The following is a 25131-nucleotide window of genomic DNA, read 5'->3' as shown; positions in this document are numbered from 1 at the left end:
TTGAGGATCTCCTTACTGTTTTCCAGTGGCTATACCAATAAACATTCCCATTTTAGTGGGAATGTTTTCCCCACATCCTTGTCAACATTTGTTATCTCTTGCCCTTTTTGATAACAGCCATCTTCATAGGTGTGAGGTGATAATCTCATTGTGGTTTTGATTTGCATTTCCCTAATGAGTGGAGATATTAAGCACCTTTTCATATACTTATCGGCCATTTGTATGCCTTCTTTGAAAAAAAAAATCTATTCAGGCCCTTTGCTCATTTTTAATCAGATTATTTGGTTCTTGGCAATTCAGTTGTATGAGTTCCGCATATATTTTGGATATTAACCCCTTATCAGATATATGGTTTGCAAATACTTTCTCCCATTCTATAGGTTTTCTTTTTGTCTTATGGATTGTTTCCTTTGTTGTGCAGAAGTTTTTAATTTGATGTCCCATTTGTGTATTTTAGCTTTCGTTGCCTGTGCCTTCAGCATCATATCCAAAAAATCATTGCCAAGACCAATGTCAATGAGCTTTTTTCTATGTTTTCTTCTAGGTTTATGGTTTCAGGTCTTATACTCAAGTCTTTAATCCATTTTCAGTTAATTTTTGTGAGTGGTGTAAGATGGGTATCCAGTTTCATTTTTATGCATGTGGATAGCCAGTTTTCCCAACACCATTCATTGAAGAGACCAGCCTTTCTCCATTGTTTGTTCTTGACACACTTGTCAAAGACTGGTTGACTGTATATTCATTGATTTACTTCTAGGCTCTCTATTCTGTTCCACTGGTGTACGTATATATTGTTAAGCTAGTGGCACACTGTTTTGGTTACTATAACTTTGTAATATAATTTGAAATCAGGAAGTGATGCCTCCAGCTTTGTTGTTCTTTTTCAAGATTGCTTTGGCTATCTGGAATCTTTGTGATCCCATATGAATTTTAGAATAGTTTTTTCTACTTCTATGAAAAATGCCATTAGAATTTTGATTGTATTGAATCTATAGATTGATTTGGTTAATATAAGACTTTTAATCTTCTAATACAGTCCAAAATCATTATTCACAGATTCTGTATTTGCAAATTTGCCTACTCACTAAAATTTATTTATATTCCCCAAATCAATATCTGCACTGCTTTCCCTGTCATTCATAGACATGTACAGAACAATGAAGAATTTGCATCTCTAGCTGGCACATCTCCCAGCTGAGGTTAAACAAGGAGATGCCCAGTCTTCTTATTTTAGCTCTCATACTGTAAGCAAGTACTTTTTCACAGTCTACTTAATACCTTTTTAATTTTTGTGCATTCGGTTGGTGATTTTGCCATTTTATTTTATTTTACTTAAATTTTTACTTAAATTCCACTTAGTTAACATACAGTGTAATATTAGTTTCAGGTATACAATTTAGTGATTCAGTACTTCCATACAACATCCCGTGCTCACCACAAGTGCCTCCTTAATCCCCATCATCCATCTAACCCAACCTCCCACCCATCTCCCCTCTGGCAACCACCAAACTAAATTCAAAATGGATTAAAGACCTAAATATGAGAGAGGATTTTGCCCTTTCAAATAATCACCAAGTGCAGTATTGATGTGCTGTTTAGTCTTCCTTAGTGCAAGAGACTGTGATGTACATTAATGGAGAAAATGTGTGCATGGGTTAAGCTTTGTTCAGGCATGAGTTATCATGAGAGTGCTGTTGACCATGAGTTCAATGTTAAAACCAAGAATATATATTAATTAAGATGTCTTTAAGCAGAATGAATAAAACAAGGTTATATATTGATCAGTTGTCAAAACTATTGTGACCAGAGGAACATAACACTGTATTTCCCTTAGGAGCAATGTTCAGTATTTGCTAATTCAGTGTTTGCCATGACTTTATACAACATAACTACCATGAATAATGAGAATAAATGTATATAGTCAAAGTATGAAATACAAGCTTTGGAAAAGACTTTTGAATGTAAAGCTTATACAATGTCACTAGGGCTACCTTGCTAGATACAGTCTAGTTAAAAGATTTCATAAAATAGCTGCATGTCTCCATGTTGTTAATCATTGATGTTTCTAAAGTATTAAAAAGAACATGTATGTAACTCCTCCCTTGATCTTCGCACTCCCTTCTATTGGACAGCATGACAGAGGGGTATCTTTCTAAGCAAAATTTGCAAACTTCTTTGGCAATTTTATCTTTGAGAATAACAATACTAAGCCACCAGTAAAAATATATTACACATAGTTCTGTAGGTATTAGATCAGCTAGTATAACTGGAAACTTGAAGGATTTTTCTTTATTTGTTTTTATTTTCAGGGATTTTGGAAAGGGAAGAGGACTTGAACTCAGAAGACTTATGTTTGGAATCTTTCCTCCACCACTTTCTAGCTATAGTTACTCTATTAATCTGAGTCTCTTTATGCAAGATAGAGAAATATCTTTTTCACAAGTCTATAGTCAACATAAGAGGAAATTATATAGAGAGGACTCTGAGAACTATAAGGGTTATACAATCATGCCATATCCAATCTAATCTACTGGAATACTTATGTCTTAGTCATCTTCAAAGGTCTAGCCTTCGTCTTCATCATTCTTGATTTGACTAAAACATTTTACTCTACTGATTAACTTCTTCCTGAAACAATCTCCCTTGTTTTTTAAGAGACTGCATCATCTCATTTCTATTCCACCCTCTTATAATTGTACTTTCTTGGCCTGTTCTGGAAGGATCATGGTTTGAGGAAGGAGAAAGGATAAGGGGAAGAGAGAAAGAAAGAAAAAATTTCTGAGTCAGAAACCCCAAGTTCAAATAAGACTCCTCTGGTATAGAACCTTATACAAGTAACTCCTTGGTTTCTAGCTTTCTTTATGTATAAATTTATACTAAAAAATATGTACCTTATTGGATTCTTTTGAGTGTTAAATAAGTAGCAGAAATGATTATGTTCCCTATGAGATGACTAAGTTGAATCACACCATGCCTTACATTCTGGTTTATTTCAGTCACTACAGGCAGGCCAGCCTCCCTGTGCATCAGATGGATTTCTATTCTAATTTGGATATGTATATCCCCAAGTCTAACTCAAGCTTCCACATCTTGTCAACACTCAACTCTTGTACTGTGCCCTCTGAAACTCATGGTTTTTCACCATCAATAAATCCAATATTCTCAACCTCTTCTCTATTAACTCTCTTCATCATAAGGTCCAGCTTATGTTACATGCCTCTCAATTGATGGCTTTTTGTTCCACTCACAGGGAGGAGTTAGATATTCTCTCTGCTCTTTATTGCTTCTTTCAACCTCCCCAGAATTATAGCTACTTCCAAGTACATGCTATCAGACTCTGATATGTGATAATCCCTCCTTGTTGCAAATGTCTATCATCTTCCAGGTCACTCCCTCTCATTTAGTGAGTACTTTATCATCTTTCTCTTTACCACTAACTCTATATTATGTTAGGTGATTTCAGTGCCTGTTCAACACTTGGGTACTTAGTTCATTGACCTCCCACTCATTCCATGTTATTCCTGTGCCATAACCTTGAACCAAGCTAAACTATGTAATGTTTCCCAAATATGCCCTATGTCTTCCAGTCTCCGAATATTTGCTTAAGCTCTTTCTTTCTGTTGATGGAGCACTGTCCTTTTTCATCTCTATCTAACAAATTTCTACTTATCATTCATTGCTACCCTAAATGTCATTTTCCTCATGCAGTCTTTCTTGAACATTTAATTTGGCTGTGAACTTTCCTTTCTTAAAATCCTGTGTCATTCTTATTAGAGTTAGCCTTTAATTATACTCTTCTGTATTCTTTCCTTATCCTCCTATGTCCTATGCAGATGTTTATTATTATTATGGTACGCTTTTAGCAGCAGGAGCTACTTTTTACCTATAGTGGCTTTCTTTGATAAATCTAATACAGCCATTTTTTAAGTATATGCCCAAAAATCCATGTTTAAATAAAGAATTATAACTTCACTACTATTAATAATTAAAGTGTGTTTAATCTCAGGGTGCCTGGGTGGCTCAGTCAGTTAAGCATCTGACTCTTGATTTTGACTTCTGTCATGATCTCAGGGTCTTGAGATAGAGCCCTGTATTGGGCTCCACACTCAGTGGGAAGTCTGCTTGAGATTCTTTCTCTCCCTCTCCCACTGCCCCTATCCCTCATCTCTAATATAAATAAATAAATATTTTTAAAAAATGTTTTTAATCTCAATAGACTGCTCGTTTCCATAAAGACTATGGAGTCAGGCAAAGGGCTAGAATAGCATCTTTTTTGGATTCTGAGGGCCTACAACAGTGTTTTTAATTCAAACAACTTTTGTTAAATGGATAGATTCTGTTCTGTTTTTTTGGTCAGAGTTTCCCATGCTTAGCACATTTGAAGCGAGACATGTCCATGCAAGAGGCAAACAACCTGCAAAAGTCTTGTATGAAAACAATAATCCTGAGTAAAAGTGGTGGCAATTCTCTAAAACTGTAATTCAAAACCTTGACTAATTAAAAGAATCATCTGCAGAATATTGTAAAAAATATAAATGCCTAAATGGCATCCCCCACATACTAATTAGAATTTCTGCAAGTGAGACCAACCACCTGATTTACAATCTGGGGATGAGATAATTTTGGAAACATCTCTTAGAGGAGGCATGGCTCAGAGCTGGTTCCATTTCTTACCAGTATATATGACCTCTCCACTCCATTCAAAGTGATTATGTATATATTTTTTTAAATCTGAGTATGTGTCATCTATGCACTGAATAAGAATCTAGGAAATATAATTGAGGCAGAATAGTTGGACAAATCTACAAGTCAGTGATTATTACAGGTAAGTATTTTAAAGGTGGATAATTTAATGTGGACCTACTTCATTTAAAATATATTTATATAATATTTATAATGCAATTTTGATATATGAAAATGAATTTCCAATTTGGTGTGTTTCTTAAGATTGGCTGAATGCAGAAAGACTAAGAAATGTTAGTTCATATGTATTTGATACCGTCTGTTCTTGGCTTGTTATGTATAATTGTGTCATATAAATAGGTCCAAGCCAAGTAAAGATAGTTTAGCTATGTAAAAGTACCATGACAGCTCAGAAAGATCATTTAAGGTCACATAACATAGCCAATTGGAGTTTGTTTGTCAATTGTGGGGTTAATCACAGTGGAATAGCACTTTTACTTAGCTAATCCACATCGCCTCCATTTTCAGAGAAAACTGATAAACCACACCTTGTTCTCAGAAAAGATTTAATAACTAAGAACTGGAATGAGATTGAAAAGCCAAGTTGTATTTTTCATATTAAAATTAAAAGCTTTAGACAAGGGGCAAAAACACTAGGCTTTGTTGAATCAACTGTCTAAATTCTTGAATTAATTCTACCACTGAATTGTTCTGGGGAAAACAAAAGCTGTCTTTTTAAATACGCCTGTTTTGAACACGGACAATATTTTTTTATTTAAATAGTAATTAATAATAATAATTAAAGACAAGGGTGAACCCATGCTTCATATGTGGTAGGCATAGAAAACTCTGACCTACAAAGACAGAGCAGAAATCATTCATTCAGCAAAAATAATTTGAGCATCAGAGCACCACAAGAGGCACTCAGAAGAAAAAAATAAAAAAATAAAAAGACTCTCCCCACCCCTAGCACTTGAGACTCATGGTCTAACAGAGAAGGAAGGAATATTAAGAGATAAAAAATAAATATATTTATAAGTCATCTATGGTATAGTCATCTAACATGAGATGAGTTCTTGGCAGGCTTTTGTAGCCATAAGAAATTTTAAGAGAGAAAATTTAGTTGGGCTTGAATAATAAATGGAAAGATGAGCTGTGGAAAGCATTCTAAGTAGTGTTCTGGAATAATAAACATCATTTTTTTTGAAATCACAAGACTTTGGGTCAATTGAGATCTTTGAAAGCCAGTTAACCTTTTTGAACCTCAGGTTTCTCATCTGAGAAATGGGAACAATAGTAATACCTACCTATGTCTTATAATTATAGGAAGGATCAAATGAAATAATGCCTGCAGAAGTGCTCTGGAAACTGCAAAGAGCCATGAATATGCTACAGTCTTTAATACACTTTTAGTTGGGGAAATGATGTAAGTGAAGACTCAGAGGCCCCATGAGCCTGGTGTATGGGAGGAGTGTTGACAGTAAGAAGACTAGCTCCATTGGAGTGGAAAACTTATTGGGAGTACTGTGAAGTCAAGTTAATAGATATAATTAGGGTCAAATGGTTTTGTTTGCAATCTTAAAAAACCATTTGGCATTATTTCAGTGGGCAATGTAAAAGCACTCTTAAGTTCTTACAGTTGAGGACAGAGGGGGCAAATCAAAGCTGAATTATTTTCTGCCAAAACTATGCAAATGGACCAAATGAGGAAGAACAGATCAAATAGTAAAAACTACAATATCTTAGAAATGATTTGATAGCAACTTGGGCTAGAATATTGTCTATGATAATGGAAAGGAAGGACTTTGTGATGACAGAATTAACTTGGCTGAGTAGCTGGCTTGTTGCTGAAGTGAGATATTAAAAAAAAAAAACACCCAAAATCTCATATTGTTGCTGGGCCATGAATAGCAATGGGAAATATAAAAATAATATTACGTCAAATGTTTAAGGGAGGAAAGTTATTCCATGCTCATGGATTAGAAGAATTAATATTGTTAAAATGTCCATACTACCTAAAGCAATCTATAGATTCATTGAAATTCCTATCAAAATACCAACAGCACTTTTCACAGATCTAGAACAAGTAATGCTAAAATTTGTCTAGAACTACAAAAGACCTTGAATAGCCAAAGCAATCTTGAGAAAGAAGAACAAACCTGGAGGTATCATAATTCCAGATTTCAAGATATACTACAAAGCTGTAAAAATCAAAATAGTAAGGTACTGGCACAAAAATAGACACATAGATCAACAGAACAGACTAGAGAGCCCAGAAATAAACCTATGCTTATATGGTCAATTTATCGATGACAAAGGAGGCAAGGATATACAAAGGGGGCTAGACAGTCTCTTCATTAATGCTGCTGGGAAAACTGGACAGCTACATGCAAAAGAATAAAACTGGACCACTTTCTTATACCATGCACAAAAATAAACTCAACATGGATTAAAGACCTAAATGTAAGACCTAAAATCATAGAACTCTTAGATGAGAACATAGACAGTAATTTCTTTGAATACAAATCAAAATTACAATGAGATATCTCCTTACACCTGTCAGAATGGCTAGAATCAAAAAGACAAGAAACAAGTGTTGGAGAGAACGTGGAGAAAAAGGAATCCTCATGCACTCTTGGTGGGAATGTGAATTGGTGCAGCCACTGTGGAAAACAGTAGGGAGACTCCTCAAAAAGTTAAAAATAGAATTACCATATGATCCAATAATTCCACTACTGAATATGCACCCAAAGAAAACAAAAACACTAACTTGAAAAGATATATGAACCCCTGTGTTTATGGCAGCATTATTTACAATAACCAAGATATGGAAGCAGCCTAAGTGTCCATCCATAGATGAATAAAGAAAATGTGATATATATACAGTGGAATATTACTCAGACATAAAAAAAGGATGAGATCTTGCCATTTGTAACAACATGTATGGACCTGGAGGGTATCATACTAAGTGAAAGAATTCAGAGAAAGACAAATATCATATGATTGCACTTATATGTGATATCTAAAAAACAAAACAAATGAATAAACAAACAAAAAGCAGAATCTGACCTATTAATACAGAGAACAAACTGAAGTTTGCCAGGGGTGGGAGGCATTGGGCAAAATGGGTGAAGAGAAGTGGAAGATACAGGCTTCCAGTTGTGGAATGAATAAGTCACAGGGATGAAAGGTAAAAGGTGTTGTGTGTTGTGTGCTGACAGATGGTAGCTACCATAACATATAAACTGGTTGAATCACTATGTTGTACACCTGAAATTAATGCAATATTGTATGTCAATGATACTCAAAAATAAATAAGTTAGTTAATTAATTAATTAGTTAATTAATTGAAGGGAGTAGAGAGCCAAAGAGGCAGGGAACAAGGAGAAACGGCAAAATAATAGTTTGCTTTAATAACAATGAGATACTTGGAAAAATGAGTGCAAAGTTCGAGTAAAATAAAAATATTGAAGTCATAAGTATGGATTTGATAAAGGAAATGCTGAGAACTTGGATTTATTTGTATGAGAGATAAAGGGCATAGGATATGCCTATACCTAGGGGAATTGGTAAGAATAAGAATGCTTACTGTTGGCGAGGATGTGGAGAAAGGGGAACCCTCCTACATTGTTGGTGGGAATGCAAGCTGGGGCAGCCACTCTAGAAAACAGTATGGAGGTTCCTCAAAAGGTTGAAAATAGAGCTACCCTATGGCCCAGCAAGTTCACTACTGGGTGTTTACCCCAAAGATACAAATGTAGTGATCCGAAGGGGCACATGCATCCCAATGTTTATAGCAGCAATGTCCACAATAGCCAAACTACGGAAAGAGCTTAGATGTCCATCAACAGATGAATGGATAAAGAAGATGTGGTATATATATATACAATGGAATATTATGCAGCCATCAAAAAATGCAATCTTGCCATTTGCAACAACGTGGATGGAACTAGAGGGTATTATGCTAAGTGAAATAAGTCAATCAGAGAAAGGCAAGTACCATATGATCTCACTGATATGAGGAATTTGAGAAACAAGACAGAGGATCATAGGGGAAGGAGGGAAAAATGAAACAAGATGAAACCGGAGAGGGAGACAAACCATAAGAGACTCTTAATCTCAGGAAACAAACTATTCCTTTCTCTCTCCTACTAAATAATGCCCTTTTTTTCACAGTGCCACCTCAAGGTGGGTAGGGACATTTGAAGAAGAAACAAAGAAGGCATTGCAACCCTCTTTAGCAGGGTGGGAAAATTTACAATGGGCTCAGGGAGCATTGCTAATTGTGGAGGTCAGAGGACGGGGGAGCTTGGTGAGGTGGAACATGGGACTCTTTCACAAAGAATCAGGTATTTAAGTGGGAGGAGAACTAATTTTTACAGAATGCTAGTTAGACAACATCATTCTAGCTGCTTTATATATATATCTTAGTGAGGTAGAGAGTACTATTCTCATTCTTTGAAGAGCCTCACAGAAGTTAAATAATTTGCCAAAAGTCAAATACCTAGTATGTAGCAAATATAAAGATTTAAATGTGTATATGCCAGACACTAAAGTCTTGATCTTTTCTCTATTCCACTCTTTACTTACCTGTAAAATAAAATTAGGGAACTAGATATTCTCTAAAACCCCTTCCAACTCTAACATTTTCTGTATCTCCATTATATAAGTACATCATTGGACAGCTCACCTTATTCATTCATTGATGGTGAAACAGGGTTTTTAAATGGGCCCTTTGGGGGTGCCTGGATGGCACAGTCGGTTAAGCATCTAACTCTTAGTTTCGGCTCAAGTGTGGATCTCAGGGTCATGGGATCAAGCTCCACATCAGGCTCTGTGCTCAGCGCAGGAGTCTGCTTAACATTCTCTCTCCTGTTCCCACTGCCCCTCCCTCCCACACTCTTTCTCTCTCTCTCAAATAAGTAAATAAATCTTTTTTAAAATAAAAATTAAAAAATTAAATGGGCCCTTTGACTGGTACTCCCAGTGCCTGATCTTCCTATTTCCTTTACTTTCTCTGGAACACCTCATCTTCACACTCCTTTCATTTAAAAATGCATCCTTATGTGCTATGGTGAGCACTGTGAATTGTGTAAGACTGTTGAATCACAGACCTGTACCTCTGAAACAAATAATACATTATATGTTAAAAAAAAAAAAGAAGAAGAAGAAGAAGATAGCAGGAAGGGAAAAATGAAGGGGGATAAATCAGAGGGGGAGATGAGACATAAGACACTATGGACCCTGAGAAATAAACTGAGAGTTCTAGAGGGGAGGGGGGTGGGGGGATGGGTTAGCCTGGTAATGGGTATTAAAGAGGGAACGTACTGAATGGAACACTGGGTGTTATAAGCAAACAATGAACCATGGAACACTACATCAAAAACTAATGATGTAATGTATGGCGATTAACATAACATAATAAATAAATAAATAAAAATAAAAATAAAGGGAAAAAATGCATCCTTAATTCAGTAAATACATCATATTTAATTTTGAAAAAAAGTTCCTTGTCTGAACCTTTGCCTATTCTGTGAAAAGGACTTAGCAGGGTCAGACATTAAATGAGAAATGATTCAAATGGTAATAAACATATGTTGGGAAATTCAGGTGACATTACTTTTTTTTTTTTTTCACTCCACGGGTATAAAATCCCCAAAGTGTGCTTTAGGAATTTGTATTCTTCAACAAAATTTTCATAGTAAATCATACCTACAAAATTATGGAGTTAGAAGAAATTTCATGAGACTCTACCCAAATCCTTGCATTTTACAGAGGAAATAACCAAGCTACAGAAACATTAAGGCAATAAGGTATTCAGTAAACACATGGGCTTTGGAATGAGACTGTCAAGACTAAATTTGGCTTTTAATAGCAATGGCTTCTGTGTGATTCTCTGATTCTCAGTCAACTCATCTGGAACATGGGGATAATTACAGTACCTACCTGAGATGATTAAATAATTTAATGTATACAAAGCACTGACCATAGTACCTGACCTAGATTAATTGCTCAATAAAAGTTATTATTATTACTACTATCGGCAGCAGCAGTAGCAGCCTTGTTATTCAGGCCTAGTCAGAGGCAAAATTCAAACCAAGGTCTCATGAGCCCTATTTCAGTATTCTTTCACTTTAGTTTCAAGGTACTGCACAGAATTTTAAGTTAATGATGCACATGAGTAGGGCTTGAAGAATGCCTTCTTCCTGGGTACCTCTCTCAACACTGGAAAGTCTGTCTTCATAAACATCACCATATATGTACTTTCTGCAACCCTGCTCTTCCCACAGTCAATTAGGATGAATGTCCTCATGAAAAGGCAACAGTAATTCTTTGTCACAAGTGCAAATAGCACTATTACAGAGCTGATATGATTAAACACACAATCATTTGAAAACAAACTGAAGTTGACATTCTTCATTGGTCTGGCTGGCTGTGGCACAACAGTTCTCTAATCCATCCACAGCCTTCACATGGTAACAATGATAACTCTCACTGGCACAGGGCTATACAGTTTTTAGAAAATCCTTCACTCACATCTTCCCATGTGATTCTCACACATTGCTATGTAGTAGAAAGACAAGGTATTATTACCTCATTTTGTAGATGAGAAGAGTAAAGCTAAGGAGTGACTAACTTGGGGTGACCCAGCTGGTAAGCAGCTGAGCCTGTCTACTCAAACCCAGAAATTCTGTCTTCAAGTGCCTATGTGCTCTTCCTGCTATAGAAAGCACACGGCCCTCAGCTTGATTACTTACAAGATAAAGTGATTCTTATTTTCAGATCAGGTTCAAATACAAAAGAATTCTCAGAGTAACTGAAATGCACTAGCATCCTGTGAAATAAGTTAGTACACCTACAGAGGCATCAGTCCGGTTTTCCGGAGGGTCAATAGTTGCTCTGCTACCAGAGAGAATTAGGTACTTATGAAGATAGAGCTGAGAATCTTTCTTTGTGCTTAGAAGCATACACAGTAAACTTTACAGTGAAAAAAAGAAACCTGACAGAGCAAGCAAGCAATGGTCATCTTTCTAAGTTATCAAGACTTCTGTGCAACATCTGATTCTGCAATCTGTCATTGCTCAAAGCCAAGAAATGAAGACACAGTGGGAGTCCAGTTCTTTGTAGAAAGCAGTGCAGTTGTTGGGGGCTTTGTTCCCTTCCTTCTGCCAAATGGGATGGGACTCTGGCAGCAACACTTTGAATAAATCCTAAAAACATTTCTAAGGGCCAAGAAATTACTTCATTAGGGAGAGGGAGGGAGAAAGAGAAGGAGGCGCCGGATCCCTGGAGCAATCAGTTTACGTGCTGTGATAGGAGATTTGATTATCTTTATCTGATTTTTATAACTTCAAATGCTATTGGTCTCAAAATACCCAGCATTTTAAAGATCTCTGATTCACTTTTGAACCTGGTGACCTGTCTCTACATACTGGTTATAAGTTCAATTTCCCCCACGTAATTCAGTATGCATTAGCTCCACATTCCCTAAGAGTATTATCTTGTCTTTTGTTAAGTAGCATTGGCTTTCATTTTTTAATTCCTCAATTCTAACTCACATTTCAAAATCCAGATAAAATAATCACAGCAGGTTATAGGGGAAAAATGTTGAATTTAATATAGGCAGACTTGAATTGAGGTCCTGTCTTTTTTATTAATTAAATGTACAGCTGTATCAAGCTTGATTGTATCAGGCTATTTTTATCCTTTGTTCAGAAGGAGGTCAGTTTTATCCTTTGTTCAGAAAAAAAAAATCTTTATTTCTAATTTCTAAGGCTTTAATATTTTCTATAATTCTATGATTTTCTGACTTCCAAACAATCCTCAGGAATTCTTATGTTGCCAAACTGAGGTGGTATTTCTCAGTATAATACACTCTCCTTGCACTCTGATAGGAAGTAAAAGGATCTAGAGTCTATAGCTCATACAGCTAAAGCCATGTTTTTTTCAAAGTATTCCAATCCAGGTGAATTAAATAAACAGAAAGAAAATCAATGAACATGTTATGTATATGTTCATATCTTGCTTTAACTCACAACTTGGAAGAATGTATAAAACAATATGGAAAAATTACAATATCAAAAAATTAAAATAAGGAAATTGTGAGTAGAACAGAAGGTCAAGACCATAAGGAAAGACAGAACAAAGTCATGTATAGCTTGATAAAGTCTATATTGTTATTAACATTGACATTCAATATGTCAGTCCTCACACCGTTTTACCCATGCTTAAAGATCACAAAATTTGTATGGGGTAGTGAAACTATATTTATTATATTCAAAGTCATATATTTTCAAATATTTGTGGTCTTTTCTTACAAAAAAATATATTGCAATCAGGAAAAGCCCTGTCACACCGTGTATTTCCTAGGTCCTAGAACATATTTGAAGCACTAAGGATTGGACAATTCTACGTGTCTTACGAAAATAATGTATTCTCTATACTTTCTAATGCAAATATACATCTGATCCACACTGAAATAGGTTTTCAATCCAAGGTTTGGATCTTTATTGAGTTGTTTTTTAAAATATAACTTCCAAATGTATGTTACTGTTTGATTCTTTTGACTGAACTAACAGCCCAGAAGATACAAATCAAGTAAAAGCTTGATGGCCATCTGGTGGAGATCTTTCAGAAGGTGTTCATACTTTGGGCAGAGCCTGGCTTCTTTTCATAAAAGCTAGTGAAAACTGGGTGTGGACTTCAACCCTGTGGACCAGTTCTCAGGCATGAGATAGAATCCAGGAAGTCTGGCTGGATCAGATTTGTTTTGCAGAGCATCGGACAACAGATGTAAGCCAAGGAGTAAGCACTAATATTATCACAGGGATTACCAGTCACTACCAAAAGAATATTATTAAACAGAAACAAATGTAATGATAACAGGAAAGAAAGCAAAAAGTCAGGACCTAAAGGGATCACGAACTGGTCAGCAATCAGAGTGGAAGGTAGGATGTAGTGAAATATTTATGATATTGCTATCTTTGCTGTGCATGAATGAAGCAAGGTTGCCAGAATCTTTTTTTTCTTTTTTTTAATTGAATGATAGGTAGATTAGTCAGCTTAAAGAAGGATCCGGCTGTATGTTTGTCACTATAGTTATCCAGTGGAGATGACAAAAATGTCAAATCCTCTTAAGATGTTCTGGACCATCTGAGGTCACCTTAGTACCATTGTTCTGGGAGAATAAAAGGAAAAGCCTTCTCAGACCCTTCAATAATTTAAATGTAGATTATCTAGACAAGAGGAATAGCCATTTTTGTCAAATTTTGTTTTGAGAGACAGTTCATAAGTCTCTTCCATTTTTCCACATCTTGAGCACAGAGGCACTTTCTATCATTTTTCCAGACTATCTTTTCATGGGTGTTTGTAAAATGAAGAACCTCGAAAGACGAAGACTGTGTTTCCCGAAGCAAAGAGCAGGTTTGCCTACTGTCTTGTATAATAAAAAGCATGTTTATCTTCAGAGTAAAAGACAGGAATAGTTACATCTATTATAAAAGATTCAGGTTCCCTAATCTCAAGACACCTCTAGTTTAACACCAACTGCTGTATGGACCGGCATTACCTAATATTTGCACTGTCTTGTGGGAACTGGGGTGTGGGGAACCAGCACAAGAAAATGCTGATACTCTGGCTATTGCTATTGCTGATAAGATCATTTGTTTCTGAACCAGAAGTCTTGTATCTTCTGCCAGCATTTATGTAACTGTGACAGGCAAACTTATTAGCTTGCAAGGAGTATAAAATTTCAAAGAGAATAAATATAATTTAAAATAACTTGCTTATAAAAGAGCCATCTTAAGATAAACTCACCTCTGTTAACTACCTCACCTCTGTTAACTACCTCTAGTGAGAAGCAATACTTCACCACAGGCTTGGAAAAACTTAAAAGTTTAGACTAACCACTACATGTACTTTATGTGATATTTGTCTGTTATATTTTAGACACCAGAAATACTGGCTTTACCCAACTTTACTTCAGAAGCCTATGCATACCTACTAAAACTAAATCCATCCATACTTAAATACATATTGAGTACATTATCTCTACCCTAAACAAGATTTCCTCTTGGTAGATAAAACTTGGGTTTAGAAATCTTATGAGTTTTCCCCTTTGATTTTGAGTTTCAAAATATAACCTCACTTATTCTTGATTTCTACTCCAATTTGCATTTAAGTTTTTTTTTTTTATAATGAAGATGAGAAAATTTTATTGTGTCATAAGTAGGCAGACATTTAGAGGGACATGGAATCCTTCTGTGGTTTTTTTTGTTTTGTTTTTTTTGTTTTGTTTTTATTATGTTCAGTTAGCCAACATATAGTACATCATTAGTTTTTGATGTAGTGTTCAACGATTCATTAGTTGCACTTAGTTTTTATTTATGTCCTCAAGATTTTCATTTGCTAATCTCAAACAGTAGCAATTATAATTGAATTATATCAACTTATTGTTTTTCAGTTATCATCTCTACATTTGTCTAAGTCAGTATTGTAAGCCTTTTGTTAAAAACTCTGGGAAATATCAACCATATCTATATGGTACCTTTTATAAAGATCATTTGGAATTTTTTAATTCATTTTTTAAAGCACTTGCTAGCATTTAATGAACCTCCCTCTGTGTGGCTTCAAGCTACTAGAACATAGCCCCCCCCAACCCCCCCCTTACCCCCAGCCACATACACACACACACACACACACACACACACACGTGCGCGCGCCCTTAATCTTCTCCTCAGCTCTCCTAGTGAAGAATTTGGCTTTCATGATGATAGGCTGTTTTGGGAGCTATCCCTTTCCCAAAACCTTATATTAGCTTAATCTTACCACATTTATGATAAGAGCAGCTCTAGTCTTGTTTTTGGCAGCATGTACCTGTGTCTGCTCACTGACCAAGGTCCACATTTATCAAGGTTGAGAGTTGGGCAGAAGCTCTGGTTCCTCTTAAAGTGGTAATGCCTCATACCAGTTTTTCCAAAGTAACCTGAGTGATATTTGTCAAAGTTGATCCTGTGGTGATGCATGCCACCAGCATTACCCTGGCATCCTGGGTGCTTCCAGTGCTTGCCAATGTCGCTGTGTCCATGGCTCACATGGCCCCAAAGTTTCCGGATCTTTCTCAGTCTGGATGGCATGTTGGCAGCCCAGACAAAAGCGTTTAATTCATTTTTAAATGTTATCAGCATTGTATCTAGATTGGGGCAGTCACCCCGGAATATAGTTAGAGAAAGATGCAAGTGGAGAGGATGAAGGGTCATAATATGGAAATATGAAAGAAACAACAAAAGGTAGGGATTTAAGTTGAATGTTAGGCAAATAGGCAAAAGGATCAGTAAATTCCAGAGAAATCCAGAAGGGGCAGAAGTGACAGAGCAGGTGGTAGCCTGAGGCAGACATGCTAGTATATCCCAAGTTTAGATTATTGTGTCATATCACTTTAATGTTCCAAACAACTTGATCAGTACAAATGCACCACCCTATTCACTTGAGCAAATCTTTGCCAACACTCAGTAAGTTTCAATTTAAACACATCACACATCTGTTTACATTCAGTAGAGAAATCTGAGAATTTTCATCAGGATATACAAAAATTGAGTCTGGAAGTTTGTGGTCTAACAAGTCCTCCTACTCAAAAGCAAAGGCATTATCGCCAAAAAAGCTGTTCGAGCACAGACGAAAGGACTGAGGTTTCAGAGATGATGGGAAATAGTGTGCCCATCCCAACTAATCTATGTTAAGAATCAAGCTATCTTTCTGGCCACACCAAATTGGCCAAGACCAGATTTATGTGCTTATTTAACTTGGTGTCACAAAAAAGATGAAATGTTTATTTTAATAATTATATATTGGAATTCACAGTTTTCATTTTCTTCAAGACTGCATGATAGGGCCCTGGGTAACAAGCAGGATTCTTATTTCTATCAATGGAAATTTTCCCCTAGAATTTACATTTTTTTAAAGACTTATTTATTTATTTGAGAGAGAGAGAGAGCAGTGGGAGCAGGGAGAGGGAGAAGGAGAGAAGCAGACCACTGCTGAGGGTGGACCCAGCCATAGGGGTTGATCTCACAACCGTGAGATCATGACCTGAGCCAAAATCAAGAGTCAGAGGCTTAATCAACTGAGCCACCCAGGCGCCCCTAGAATTTACATTTTAAACTAATTTTCTTTTTAGTTTATAGTTTTTCACTCTCTGCTATTCATGCAATAAAAGTCATTGATCACTTACTATATTTAAAGCACTTTACTCACCACAGAGTACCAAATGATGAATAAAACAAAATCCCTGCCCTAAAGGAACTTAAAGTAGGCAGTTATCTTTGGAAACAGACCATCATAGAAGCACAGTCAAATTGCCACTCCAACAAAAATATTTAGGTTGTTAGTTGGTTTAACTTACTACATTTATTAAATGATTTGACCTAACAAAATAAAAAATGTTTATAAATATTATATTTACATAAAATATATTTACATATGTTTACATATGTATGTTAGTATACTTTTGCAAAGTTGAAAGTGAAGCCAAATTACAAGTGGCTAGACTCATTCTTGTAATTCATTGTTATTAAATTGTAAGGTACCAGAAATTAAAAAAAACTAGCCTATATTAAAAAAATAAGAGCAATAATAACTTACGGTTTTTCTATAACCACTATAATCTTCATTCTTCAGTCATGCATCCAACACTTTGACTTGGTCACTCTTTTCTGCCTGTGTAAAGGTGCTGCTAAGCTACTCACATCTTGTGAATACAAGATGCCATCTTGTGATGGCAACATCATAAACTTTGTATTTTTGAGAAAGTGAATCCAGGGAAAGTAATCCAAGGAAGTTTCAGATAGCATGGCCAAGATAGACAGATAATATACATGTTGAAGGCTCTTCCTACAGCTATCAAACAGCATCAGGCACTCAACTGATTTATTTATTGTTGGGGTTCATCCTATGACAGCCACCTCTACTGTTACACAAAAGATAATTATTACATTGACATATCAGGTCATAGGCAAACCGTAACTAAGAAATCTACATAGACCTATATACGTGATCCCAGGCCACATGGCCAAAAATGGAAAGATCACATTCCAGAATGTACCACTATCCTATTGTTCATTGTTTCAGACAGTAAAACCACCTTATGTCATTCATATATGGTCTGCACTTAATATCTGGCATTGCCCTAGGTGGAAAGAAAATTAGTAAGTGAAATCTAAATACAAACATCTAATTTTTACCTTTCATTGCAACTCTAACCTCCTCCAAACTTTTACAAGAACTAAGACACACAGTCTTCAACCAAATTAAGTCTCTGTTTCCTTTACCCATCTTTTCTCTTCTAGAATATCAACTACCTCCCCCCACCTCCAACATACATTGTTTCAGTTGCTTCTGTACACAACTTGCACCCCTATAGCCTCATATTTTTATTATGTTTTTGCCATTTCATGGTCCCTGGTCTTTTCGTAGTGCCTATCGAGAAAATCTCCAAACTTTTACCAAGGCAACAAATCTACTTTCTTCCTTCTTAACAACCAAGAGATAAGGAGAAAGTCACTTATTGTGAAAATTGTGACCTCTACAGATTTCTGGTTTCTGGCCTCAGTGGGGTTTACAATGTTTCATTTGACCTTGGTCTTTATCCCTGCCTCCTATTCTCTCATGTTGGAGATTCCAAATTTTCACATCTTTCCTTAGGCTCTACGCACTTGCCACAGCCCAAACAGAAGATTTCTTCCAGTTAGGTATTTAACTTCTCTACCTGTTCTTAATTGCACACTCAAAGTAAGCTTCCTGAAATTTGATCCTTCCCTCTATTTACTTTGTTACTGTTCTGGAGAAATCAGTGATAATTTCTTCCCTGGAATACTGAACATTCTAACTGATCTCCCTGCCCATAGTCTCCTGCTTTTCCCTATCATTTGCCCCCTTGCATACAACATTCATCCACTCTAATCCTGCTTCCCTATGCTGGTAACTTCCAAACCCTGTCCTGACTGATCTCCTAAACCACACAGATCCACAGTTACAACTACCTTCTGAATATCTCCAAGTGGACATTCAGCAGACTTCATATGCTTAACATGTCAAAAACTAAAATTTTAAATTTCCTGCCCTGCAACCTACTTCTCCCTGAACTGTTATTGAATCAATAGTGCAAGTTAAAATCTGTCAGCCATTGTCAGCCCCTTCTTCTTATTCACCAATCTCCCCAGACATCACAAATAACTGATTGCTAAGTATTGTCATTATACCACCCAACTATCTTTTCAGTCTTTCTTCTTTTCTTTAATTCTCTTACTAACATTCCAGTCTTTTTCACTTGGGGTTAAGATCATGAATGTAGCCTACAAACGACTTTTGTTTCCTCAAATTTACTCCCTATCTGATACCAGAGCATTATTTCTAAAACATACATACATAATTGAGTATGAAAAGGCTGAAAGTGTCTGATGAATCTCACTATTCACCCTGTAAAGGAAAGGAAAAGATGACGTAACACTGGAAATCAAGACTGACAGTAAACTAATGCCAGAATTTAGGAAGCATTTGGGAAGAATCCTCACTAAATGCAAAGTCAGTGACACTGCCCACCATAAGAGGAAGTAATATACATTTGTACTTACCTTGTATCAAGTACTATAGTAGGTGCTTAGGTAAGAAACTAATTCATCACAACTCATTGGATCAGAAACTGGGAAAAATAACTAGCCCAAGGTCACAAAGCAAATAGGAAGAGAATTACAACCAAGGCCATCAGACATCAAAGTTGGCTATTAGTCACTATGTTATACTATCTCTCATAAAGAATATCTAGAAGAAAAGAAATAGTCAAATTAAAAAGGGAATTTAACTAATAAAGGATTTGAAAAATTACATTATGGATTTATTATCCATAAAGGTAAAAATAACCTAGACAAAAATCTTACATGATGACTATAAAGAAAAAGAATCACTGACACAGCTTTTTTTTTCCCTGTAATAATAGTTGGCAAAAAGAGTTGAGAGAAAACTTTTTGTTTCAATAGTTTAATATCCAAGCCAAGTTATTATTCATCTATGAAGGCAACAGAAGATATTCAAATATTCAGAAACATCCCTCCCTTGCAACACTTATGAAAAGAACACACATACTCAAGAAATGTTTGCATTACACCGTTAAGTGAGGAAAGCAGGTTATAAAACAATAGGCATTATGTAAGCTATTTTTTGAAAAAAACGTGTATCTTTGCAAATACATTCATGGAAAATATCTAAAACCTTTTATGGCAAAATGTTATCATGTATGAAGGGTATGAAGGGTTTTTTTTAATTTCCATTTTTGTAGTATGCAATTGCTTATGCCATAAGAATAATGAAAGTTAAAATAAAAAGTGTTTTTGGAAACAGATTAATAAAAATTAGAAACTTAATAGGCAATCATAATATTAAAAATGATGATTAAGTGCTGAACTCTATGAAGCATAGAGCCAAACTGCAATACTTACTTGATAGTAAAACTTAATGAGAACCCACAAGAAAAAATAATTATTTGTTAATAATAATCTTGTATAAAAGTCAATTTTTTTTTAAAAAAATCAATACCTCAGTAGCAGAAAGGGTTAAAGAGAATAAAATATTACCATAGAGCTCATCGTACACATGGGCCCCGAAAGATACCATGGTGAAAGAGTAAGAAGAGGCTTTTTTAGAAGAAGAAATTTTAGTGGCTGGGAAATATGAAAAACTATTTGTCCTCCTAATTAAGGAAATATAAATTAAAATAACAATGAAATGTTCTTTCACATATGGCCATGGCATAAAGTAGAGATTTATATCATCCACTGCTATTGAGTTTGAAAATCAGTGAAACTGATCACAGTAAAAATGTGTACAGATGATGAGAGATATAGGACTTTGGAGTAGCAGGTAAAATTTACAATGTGCATAACGCTCATGTCTAAAAATCTCATAGGATTTCTCTATTCAGAGAAGCACTTCCAAAATATTTATTGCAGCATTATTTGTAACACCAAAAAATTGGAAACATGTAAATGTGAGTTAAGAAGGGAATGGGTTAAATCAATATGGTACATCCATGCTATGGAATACTGTGTTTAAAAGAATGAGAATGGGGCACCTGGGTGGTACAGTGGTTGAGCATCCAACTCTTGGTTTTGGCTCAGGTCATGATCTCAAGGTCATGATCTCAGGGTCATGAGATCCTGTGCTGGGCAGGGAGTCTGCTTGAGATTCTCTATCTCCCCCCTGCCCCTCCGCCACTCGTTTGTGAGCACACACGCGCGCGTGCTCTCTCTCTCTCTCTAAAAATAAATAAATCTTCTACAAAAATAAAAAAAAGAATGAGAATGAACACTATACACTGGCATAGAGCACTGTTCAAACTTCATAGTTTTATGAAGAAATCAAATCTCAGGAAAATACACACAAGATTATTCCATTTATTTTTTAAAAACTCCACACAGCAAAAAGATACATATTATTATCTGCCTTAAATACATGAAAGTGTCTATTAAAAATCTTGAAAAATGGAGAAAGAATGGGAATTATTTTTTTATTCCGACATTTTGTAATTCTCTATGGGATTTATTCTAAAATAAAAATATGGGGTGCCTGGGTGGCTCAGTCCTTAAGCATCTGCCTTCGGCTCAGGTCATGATCCCAGAGTCCTAGGATCGAGCCCCGCATTGGGCTCCCTGCTCGGCAGGAAGCCTGTTTCTCCCTCTCCCATTCCCCTGCTTGTGTTCCCTCTCTCACTGTGTCTCTCTCTGTCAAATAAATAAATAAAATCTTTAAAAATAAATAAATAAAATAAAAATATATCTGTCAAAACCCAGGTTTCCTAAAACACAGAGGCTAAGGTAAAGCTTGGATCTTAATGCTTGACTGAGGGGAAGAGTGTAGTCAATGGCTGCAGGAGTGAGAAAAGCCAGAAAATGAGGCAGGGAAGCAAAGAAAGCAAAAACAACATGGGGCAGTTTGGAACCGGCACAGCTTCACGGGAAAGCATAGCTGGGGACATGTCCTGGCAGGCCACATGGAACATCTGCACCTTGGAACAGTTGGGGGTGGGCTGGGGAGTAGACTAGAGAATCAGCTCTCTCTCATCTCCTATTCCTCAGTGGTCAACTTTTTCCCCAAAAGTAAACTCCCCTGAACTTCTGGGTCATGTTACTCATTGCATGTGAAGTATCTTTGGGAAAGACAGATCTCATGTGCAATATTCAGTGCTCATCTGAATGCAGAACCAGTGGGAAGAGACAGAATTGTCATGTATTTAGCTGAGTTGAGCCTGGTTTAGATGCGGCCACAGGTCGCTCCTCATCAGGTACAGTAAAGCCCAACTTCCTGCCAGGGGAACCTGAGGCAGCAAGTGTTATTTGGGAATAAGGTGACTCCACAGGGTGATAGAGATCTCCACTGAACAAGTGTCCAAGACCCCAGGAAACAGATGGGGCCAAGTGAATGTAGGAAGGTACATGAATGCTTAATTCCACTATTGGTATATTAAATTATGTAAATATGCTAATTATAGAATTAAAAGCGAGTAACAAAACAAGTAAAAGCTATTAATATATTTTTACATTCTCTATTAAAGGAAATAAAGAAATTAAAGAAGGAAGAAAGAAAAGATGATGACACAATCTAAAATCCTGAAATACTGATAGTAGACCAAGTCTATGATAAGATTTAAGTCTACTCTATTAATCTTGGCCATATACATGCTATGCTTTACCACCACTTATATCATTACCAATAGCATAAGGAGCCAGCCTGAAATTGAAGTTAGCTCTGAAGCCAAGAGAAAAGAATGATACCAACTATGCCATAAGGATAGCCAACCAGCTGTTTCTTAGTAGTGTCACACTGACTTTGGTACTCAAACACTCCTCTGTAATTTAAAGGCATACCTCAAACTGTGAAAGGAATTGCCAAAGATACAGAAACTAAGACTCTAAAATTATGCATGATGCTAATTATCCCTATTATGAAATTCTATTCAAAGTTTTCTTGTAAAAAATAAAAACTTTTGTTTTCTGTCATATCAGTAGTTTAATTTCATATGGAAACATCTTCATTCTACAATGAAGACTTAGAAATTAAGCTGGGAAATTATTTCAAATTGTCTGCAGTCTATGTTTCTGTTAGATTGCACATTCCACACTACTCAGTTCAATGCAACTCCAAAAAAAGCAGTTGAACAGAACATAGATCCAAGGGACAGAGCTAAAATCCAGGCTGCCATACTCCTTCCAGAGCTCATCCTTGCAATGACATCTATTCTCTCTCTAACACTGTATTTCTCTTTGACCTTTAACATCAATCTACTTGACACTTCTGATTCTGTGATTGGTCAATGACCCTACTCTGCTATGTAACCATTAACAAAAGATTCTATTTTCAGGTATATTTTTGGATAAGGATAAAGCCTTCTTACCGCTGTCATCACAGCAGTTCAGAAAGGCATGAAGGGGTAAGGGAAAGAAAAATTAAGCAACCTGGCAAGAGCTCTGCCCCAGCCCTGAGCTGAGCTGAGAGATGAGGAAGCCACAACTAAGTCGAAAAGATTCAACATTGATGGAAGGAAGAACACTCTGCCCATATCCATTGGTAAAACTATATATGTTCATGGCATGATAATATGAAGGACATGATGATGCACAAGGACTTCCTGCTCAAAAATCTCAACCCTGTCACTTGACATTTTATCATCAGGGATTTAAGCCTTTGCAATTACCAAGGGGAGGCAGATCCCGCAGTGTAAGCTAACACCCAAAAGGAATAGAATGTCAGCCACTTGAAAAAGAAATATAGAAAAGCTAAATACAGAATGAAAAGTTGGTGGTAAAAAAGACTACTGAGAGTGTAGGTAACTGTACATTAAAAAAAAAAAAGAAAAGACAAATATTCCACATATGTCACTCTTTTCCCTGAATTTTCGGTACCCTGGTTAAGGAAAAGGAGCAGGGAGAATCAAAGCAAATAAAGTATGCATTGGGCACCTCATCTACAAATGGCTTGTTGTAGCTGTGGGCTACAAGGAGGAAACAAAATGTAGAAATGGAAGCAGGAAGATAGAAAAAAGGCATAATAACAGAAATCAAAGTTACAACAATAAGAAAGCATGAAACAAAATCCTAAAACACATCTTGTACTAAATATAAGAATTTCTAATTCCATGTTAGCTCTATTTAGCGATTTGATCCTATTGAAATATGGAAATAAATTGGTACCTGATGAGAAAAATGCTGGCTATTACTCATCTCCAAGGGCTACACCTACAGGAGGTTGACTATATGAAAATGTTATGCAAATATTAAAAACATTCACTCAAAATCTGCTTTGAGTAAATACCAGCTTATCATTGCCACGGACCAAAACTGAAGCTGTATGGTTTCTTATAAATACGTAAAGTACAAAAGAAAAAGAAATATAAAATATTTTTTCCTCCCTCAGTTCCTAAAGAACAAATGTCCTAAAGCTAATTTCCTCATAAACACAGGAGCTGTCGTACCATTAGAGTATGAAGCCTGAGGAACTGCAATTAGGGGCACTAAAAGAGACTCCATGTCTCCTTAACTCAGTTTTCAAAAACTAGGTGTTCTTTTTCAATAGCTTTCTTTCATTCATTCTGTCAGTGCATTTTTGTTGAGCATCTCCTATAGGCAAGCCATGTTGCTTAAAATGAAAAATGTAAAGTTTAGATCACCTGATCCCTACACTTAAGGATCTTGAAGATTTGCAGAAAAGGTAAGATACATCCATAAAAACAGCTATAATGTAAAGCAGAAGATGTCAAAAGAAAAATTAAATATTAAAGCAAAATGCAAGGATAGTTCAGAGGAAGCGGAAAATATTCGCAGTGTTGGGAGAGGCAAGGTGTTTTTCATGGAAAACACACCAGCTGAGTAGAGCCCTGAAGAACATGTAGGATTTCTATAATTATAGATAAAACCTAAAGGAATTCCAAATGAAAGAAATAATACAATACAAGGAGCAAACATGAAAAAGCCCAAGAAGTATTTGGGGGAAGAGCATGTAGTCTAATTGTGTATGTTTATTGTATATGTTCTGTATATTAAGAACAAAATGCTAGACTTCCATGATTTTAGGAGCTACTGGCTCATACTCAGATTTTCAAGGCATGCTTGTATACAAACCATAAACTATCTTCTGTTGGAATAATATCATTACATTTACATCTGATACCTTCTAGATCAACCCTTTATTTTAGCGGAATTGAAAAACTGAATTTCAAAGAGGATAAATGGCATGTGCAAGTTCATACAGCTAATTAATGGCGGCACTGAGACCCAAAGTGTGGAGTTTATCATTCTGGTCCAGGAGGAAGGATTTATCCCAGGCCATAAATGTTCTCTTGCTCCACACCCTACCTCCCACTCTCTGCTTAATCTTGCCAAAATATGCATTGGTTCACAGGCTGAC

General features: G+C 36.1%; 1 pseudogene; it reads right to left on the bottom strand.

Moving 5' to 3' along the window:
- LOC110583255 overlaps window positions 1-15818 on the bottom strand; it is a 90550-nt pseudogene extending 74732 nt beyond the window's left edge.
- Window positions 15819-25131: the final 9313 nt, after the last annotated feature.

The sequence above is a fragment of the Neomonachus schauinslandi genome, chromosome 8, assembly GCF_002201575.2.
Source record: "Neomonachus schauinslandi chromosome 8, ASM220157v2, whole genome shotgun sequence".
In the NCBI taxonomy this organism is placed as follows: domain Eukaryota; kingdom Metazoa; phylum Chordata; class Mammalia; order Carnivora; family Phocidae; genus Neomonachus; species Neomonachus schauinslandi.
The sequence above is the reverse complement of the archived record's forward strand: the minus strand, read 5'-3'. Positions and strand labels throughout refer to the sequence as shown.